The sequence below is a fragment of the Pristiophorus japonicus genome, unplaced genomic scaffold, assembly GCF_044704955.1.
Source record: "Pristiophorus japonicus isolate sPriJap1 unplaced genomic scaffold, sPriJap1.hap1 HAP1_SCAFFOLD_312, whole genome shotgun sequence".
Taxonomy (NCBI): domain Eukaryota; kingdom Metazoa; phylum Chordata; class Chondrichthyes; family Pristiophoridae; genus Pristiophorus; species Pristiophorus japonicus.
In genome coordinates this window covers 42370-50069 of record NW_027252911.1, presented here as the reverse complement: position 1 = coordinate 50069, position 7700 = coordinate 42370, and positions in this window count along the sequence as shown.

Below are 7700 nucleotides of genomic sequence, written 5' to 3'. Positions count from 1 at the left end.
ACATCCAAGGTACGGCCCTGGACAACGTGACCAATTCATTATTTCTGGCGCCTCCTATCAACAATAGCAGGCATTGACGACAAGTTCCAACAACGTCTCCAGTGCGCCAGTGCAGCCTTCGGCCGCCTGTGGAAAAGTGTGTTTGAAGACCAGAACTTCAATACTTTCACCAAGCTCATGGTCGACAGGCCGTCGTAATACCCGCCCTCCTGGACTGCTCAGAGATGTGGAACATGTAAAGTAGACACCGCACGTCGCTGGAGAAATACCACCAACGATTTGTCCGAAAGATCCTACAAATCTCCTGGGAGGACAGACGCACCAAACTTAATATCCTCGTCCAGGCCAACATACCCAGCATTGTAGCACTGACTACACATTATCAGCTCCGTTGGGAAGGCCACAAAGTTCGCATGTCAGACACGAGACACCCAAAGCAAGCGCTCTGCTCACAACTCGTCCACGGCCAACGAGCCAAAGGTGGGCAGTGGAAACGTTACAAGGACACACTCAATGCCTCCCTGATAAAGTGTGACATTACCACTGACAATTGGGAGTCACTGGCCCATGACCGCCCTAAGTGGAGCAAGTGCATCCGGGAGGGCACTGAGCTGCTCGAGTCTCATCCCCGAGAGCATGCAGACATCAAGCACAGGCAGCGGAAAGAGCGTGCAGCAAACCAGACTCCCCGCCCACCCTTTACTTCAAACACTGTCTGTCCCACTTGTGACAGAGACTGTGGTTCTCGTATTAGACTGTACAGCCACCTACCAACTCATGCTAAGAGTGGAAGCAAGTTTTCCTCGATTCCGAGGGACTGCCGATGATGATGTGAGGCTATTGCACAGGAAGAAGCCTTTCAGTACCTTGACCCTTGTACGCAGGAGCAGGCTATTCATCCCCTCATACATGTTAAATAGTAACAGGTGGCCACCATTCAACTTTTCAAGCGTTTTAAATAAGAACAGGAGGTGGGTCATTCCGCACTTTCCAGACAGTTTTATAGTTATCGGAAAAGGCAATTCTGCCCCTCGAATCCATTGCATAGGAACAGGATGTTGTCATTAAGCCCATAGGTGCTCCCACACTAGAAAAAGAGGAAGACATTCAATCTCCCGAGCCAGTTACATAGGAACAGGAGAAGAATATTCAACCCACAGAGGCTGGTTAATCAGGAACAGGAGGAGTTCATTCACTCCCTCAAGCTTGTTAGACAAGACAGCAGGAGGGCATTCAGCCACTTGAGCTTGTTACACAAGAATAGGAGGAGGCCATTCATCCATTTGAGCCTGTTACACTGGAACGGATAGATGCGATTCAGTCCTTCGAGCCTGTGGCAGTGGAACAAGAGGACGTCATTCAGCCTCCATAAATTGTTACACAGAAGCACACTATTCGGCCCCTCAAAACACTTACATTGGAATAGATGGGATGATTAAACGTTGTTCAGCCTATTAGACACCAACAGGATACATAGACACATACAAACATAGAAAATGGATGCAGGAGTAGGCCATTCGGCCTTTTGAGCCTGCACCACCATTCATTAGCTGATGGCTGATCATGCAAAATCTGTACACAATTCCTGCTTTCTCTCTATACCACTTGATCCCTTTAGCAGTAAGTGGCACATCTTACTCCCTTTTGAATATATCTAACGAACTGGAAGCAACACCTTTCTGTGATAGAGAATTCCACAGATTCACAATTCTCTGAGTGAAGAAGTTTCTTCTCATCTCAGTCCTAAATGGCTTATCCCTTATCCTTGGACTCTGACCTCTAGTTCTGGATTTCCCTAACATCGGGAACATTCTTCCTGCATTTAACCTGTGCAATCCCGTCAGAATTGTATCTGTTTCTATGCAATCCGCTCTCATTCTTCTAAATTCCAGTTAATATAAGCCAGTCGATCCAGGAGGAGGCGATTCATGCCCTGGACCCTTGTATTTAGGAAACGGAGCAGGCCATTCAGCCACTCAAGTTTGTTACATCGGAGCTGAAGGAGGCTATTCACCCCCTTGACCCAGTTGCACAAGTAAAGGATGAAGTTAAGAGTACGGTTGCACAGTGGTTATGTTACTGGTTGAGTAATTCAGAGGCATGTGTACACATTCAACCATGGCAGCTGTGGAATTTAAATTGAATTCATTAAATACATCCTGTCCTTCCTCGTCAACTCTATCAGCCTAATGTTCTATTCCCTTCTCCCTCATATACGTATCTCAATTTTCCTCGCCGCCATGCTCCCCCTCACAATCAAAAAGCTCCCCATTTAAACTCAGGACCAGTGGGAAGCTGTTTAAACAACGCTACCTCCAGGGCAGGTACAAGATCACCCCTACCTCTGTCAATGAGCTGCACTATGCGGACGATGCCTGCATCTGTGCACATTCAGTGGCTGAACTCCAGGGTATAATCATTGTATTCCCTGAGGCATATGAAAGGATGGGCCTTACGCTGAACATCCGTAAGACAAAATTCCTTCACCAGCCTGCCATCGCCGCACAGCACTGCCCTCCAATCATCAAGGCCCAAGGCACGGCCCTGGATAACGTGGACCATTTCACATATCTCGGCAGCCTCTTTTCAACAAAGGCATATGTGAATGCAGAGATTCAGCATCGCCTCCAGTGCGCCAGAACAGCCTTCGGCCGCCTGCGGAAGTAAGTGTTTTAAGATCGCATCTTAACAAATCTACGACCAAACTCATGGTTGATAGGGCTGTATGGGTGTGAGGCATGCACGATGTACAGAAGGCACCTCAAGTCGCAGGAGATATACCACTAACGATGTCTCCGCCAGATCGTGAAAATCTCCGAGGAGGACAGGCACACCAACATCAGTGCCCTCGACCAGGCTAAGATACCCAGTATTGAAGCACTGCCCACACTCGATCAGCTTCACTGTGCAGACCACATAGTCCGCATGCCAGATACGAGACTCCCGAAGCAAATGCTTCAGGCGGAGCTCCTTCATGGTGACCGAGCCAAAGGAGGACAGCATAAACGTTATAAGAACATCCTCGAAGCCTCCCTGGTAAACTGCGACATCACCACAGACAACTGGGAGACCCTGACCACAGATCGCCCGAGGTGGAGAAAGTCCATCCGGGAGGGCGTTGAGCTCTTTAAGGCTTGACGCAAGGTGCATGAAGAGCCCAGGCGCACGCAGCGGAAGGAGTGCGTGGCAATCCAGCCCAACCGACCCCTTCCCCCATCGAATGTCTGTCCCACCTGTGACAGAGTCTGTGGACCTCGTATCGGACTGTTCAGCCACGAAAGAACTCACTTTGTGAATGGAAGCAACTCCTCCTCAATTTCGAGGGACTGCCTATGATGATGGGGGAGTTTTAGGATTGAGCAAAGTAGACCAATATGTGTTTAAATATGTCTGTGCTGTCAGTCCCGGATCATTCTGTGTCTCTTTAAATGGATATGCTGTCAGTTCAGTTCATTCTTTGTCAGTATAAAAGGGATGTGCTGTCTGTCCAGGATCATTCTGTGCGTGTGTCTGCTTAATATTAGTGTGCTTACAGTTGTGAAGACCGAATTTCTAAGGTGATATATTTGAAAGCGAAATGGGTTTCCTTGCGTAGGAGTGAACCCAGTTGACAGCGCGCCTGTTGAATAATTCAAAATGTATTTATATTTGAGTAAAACCCTTTCTCTAATCATAGCTGAAGCCCTGAAAAAGCTCCCAATTCTCTTCACAACAAAGTGACCAGCTGTGGACACATTGCCGAATGAATAAGGCATCCGCGTTCAGTTTTAATCGTGATGTTGTCAGAAGATTGTAGGTTCGGCTTGTGCTCCGGTTGTTTAACTGACCGGGCAAAACTTATTCTTCTGTGTTCCGAATCTCCCCAAAAAGCGACCAATTCTGACAGTTACTCAACTTAAGTTATGGAAACGCCTGCTTACAGAGACTGATTCTGCGTTTTCCACATTGTCGATCTGGCGGCATCCGCAAAGCATGCGACGAACATAAGAAAATAAGCAATCGTAGAAAGGGTCGGCCATTCTGCCCTTCGAGCCTGCTCCGCAATGAAATCACCTCCTATTCTTCTAAACTCTGTAGAATATAGGCCTAGTCTACTCAACCTCTCCTCATGGAAAATAACATTGTGGTTTCAAGTCTGTTGAGGTCGGTTTGTCCAGTGGCTTCCAACGTGGAAAGGAACTGTTTTTACCCGACCATTTCTAACAGTCTCTGACCTTACGTAACGGACTTAGCGAAATTAATTTTGCTCACAGAAGCTGATTGTCAGTTTTTCACATTGTTGATCGGGGTGCACGGGCAGGTCTTGTGGTAAAGAGAACTGTCGTGCACGTTTTCTCTTTGAATGTCATTTCTTAAAAAATCTTTGTCAGTTCACTCCAGACGAATGATCTGAAGGATGAAGTGAGGAAAAGTTCCATCTCCGATCCGGATCTCTGTTCCACCTTCATTCAAGAAGTGAAGAATTCCAATAGTCAGTGTTCATTTTAACAAGACGTGAACAATGCTGGGGCAGAGACCAGTGGTTTTAAGGAGATTTGGATTCAATGCCTATTGTATGTAAGTTTCAGTCAAATTCTGGGCTGATTCTTCAGCATCAAAAGTTTACAGTAAATGAGCAGAACGGTTTAGGCGGCAGTTGCCTTAACATCCCGTCGACTGTCGAAGACAACTCAGCTATTCAATCTGGTGCTGTTAGTCTCCAACCAGAAATACTCTGCTAGAACGTCCCCCTCACATTCAAAGTCCTGCCCGTGCACCCAGATTGACAAAGTTCAAAATGTAGAATCAGATTCTGCAAGCAAAATGCCTTCAGAAATGCTCTAAACTACCTTATCGAATGAAGCCTTTTACTCTGATCAGACAGCCTGGCGACGCCGGGTTCATTCCCAGTCATTACAGAATCCTCTACAGATAGACCACATTGGGCGTACGGTGTGCAAATCTGGTCGCCATATTATTTACAAAATTGATATAATGGAACTGGAGAGGGTAAAGAGAGGATTTACAAGGAGGATACATGAAATGCGAGGATATATATCAGGAAAGGATGAACAGGCCGCGTCTCTTTTCGCTTGAAAAGAGAAGTCTGAGGGTGACCGAATAGAGGTCTGCTCGACATGAAAGGGTTTGATACGTTAAATGCACAGAGAGAGAGTTTCCACATGTGGGGAGGACCGTCACTGGAAGGTATCAATATAAGATCGTCACCAACAAATCCAATAAAGAATTCACAAGAAACGTATTTATCATAGATTGAGAATGTGGAACTCACTATCACAGGGATTTGTTGAAGCAAGTAGGATATAATCATTTAAAGGACAGTTAGATAAGTATATGTGCGAAAAAGGAATATAGCTTTATTCTGACGAGAGGATGTCCAGTTGACCATAAAGGTGGGAATCGACTGGTTGGGTCGAATGGCCTGCGCCTGTTCTGTATATCCTAAATAATCGTATGCATTCGGCACACATGATACTAATTCAAAGGCCAGCTCCTTAATACCTTCAGCACTAGAGAATGGGCACTAACTAAAATACAGTGCAGAGGATTTTTCAAGATTATTTTGAGATTGACGCTGAATTTAAATGTATCCAAATTCAGGCGAGTTCCTGCGTGCTGAATGGAACACGGGTGTCAGACGTCAAGTCGACACAGCGCATCATACACCGGGAAACATTTAACTTTACTCAGTTGATTAGTTTTCATTAGTTGCTCATGTGAAGCTCTGAGATTTCGGAAAATGTGGGGAAAATGGAGCAAATTCATAAGTTTATATTTACTTTTATCTAAAAGCCATCGAGGCTCGCATATTAATTTGAGAAATTTCATGAGCTGAGTGTAACATGCTTGGTAGAAAAAGATGAATTTGGACATGAGCTTCAAGGTAAAAGCACAATGAAAAAAAAACAGAGGCATGAAACATTCCACAAAAAAACTACGAGAATGGGATCCGAACCAACACGTGCAGAGTATAAGGGATCAGCAGTACATCGACTTAACCACACGGCCACCTTGTCTGAGGCCTAAAGTGCGATCTGCCCTTCGGTTTCCTGTTTTTTGCATCCAAACATATATACCCTGCGACAGAGTGCAGTTCACCACTTGAATGGCCCGAGCATCCAGGTCGACAACGTTCAAAGTCTACAATCAGCTTCTGTCAGCAAAAGCCGTTCCAATACTTTAGATGAGGGAGTATCAGAAATGGCCAGTTTTGAGACAGTTTCACAGCAGAATAGAAAATGTATTACCCGGTGAGTTGTACGGCCCCGACAGGTCATGGTTAGCACCGAGGTCAGACGCCATATCCACTGGGCCACATCCTACTGCCGTTTCCAGAAGATGTGTTGTATTTGGAACATAAGAACATAAGAAATAGGAGCAGGAGTAGGCTATTTGACCCTGCTCGGCTATTCAATAAGATGATGGCTGATCTGATAATGGAATCAGCTCCACTTCCCTGTCCGCACTCCATAACCCTTCACCCAATTATTGCTCAAAAAGCTATCTATTTCCGCTTTAAATATATTCAGACCAAGCCTCCACAGCGCTCTGGGGCATTGTTTAACAAAACTCTGAGAGATGAAATGTTTCCTCATCTCAGTTTTAAATAGGCGGCACATTATTTTAAGACTATATCCCCTTGTTTTATTTTCTCCTATGAGTGGAAATATCTTCTCTGCATCCACCTAGTCGAGCTCCCGATCGATCTTATAGTCGAGCTCCCGATCGATCTTATACGTTTCAATCAGATCACCTCGAATTCTTCAGAACTCCAATGTCTATAGGGCCAACCTTCCAAACCTATCCTCAAATCAACGCTCTCATCTCCGGAATGAACCTCGTGAACCTTCTCTGAGCAGCCTCCAACGCAAGTATAACCTTCCTTAAAAACTGTACGCAGTACTCCACGTGGTAGCCTGTACAGCTGTAGCAGGACTTCATTGTTTTTATACTCTATCTCCCTTGCAATAAATGCCAACAAGCTGTATGCCTTCCTGATTACTTACTGTAACTGAATAATAACATTTTTGTGTTTAATACACAAGGACCCCCAGGTCTCCTTTTATTGCATCATGTTGCAACGTTTCTCCATTTAAATTGCGGGCCATGAAATGCCGTTTTGGCCTTCCCGCGGGCATTTTAGACAAAACATACGCATCTACATTAAGCTGTTGACCACGTTCGACTTTCTTGAGGACTCCTTCGACTGCGCTTCGCAGCGTGTGCACGGTCTAGAGCTGGAGTCACATGGCTTTGGGCAGCCAATCAAGTGAGGTATCATAGTAATAGGAGTTCCTCAGGATCCTGTGCTCATGTTACGATAATTGTGATAGAGCCTGAAACACTAAAAACACAGATCCAAACAGCTAAAACATTATAAAGAAAATAATTACACTACTTCCATTTAAATTAAAGTTAATAATGTCTTTAAAAAACTCACGATTTTTTTACATTTTCTTTAACAAACTTACCGTTATGGGGAGGGTTTTTAATGATAAAATATGTTATAATAACTTTATTTTTATATGTTTTTGTCTTTTGTAAAACATTTGCGCCTGTAAAAGTCGGCTATGCGCCTGCTTTTTCAGGCGCAAGATTTTTGAGCACATTAGTAAGAATAAATATCGGAAATTTCCACTTGCAAGTGTCCTTGCTCCAGACATACGGCCATCTCTCATGTCAGAAACTTGCACACTGAA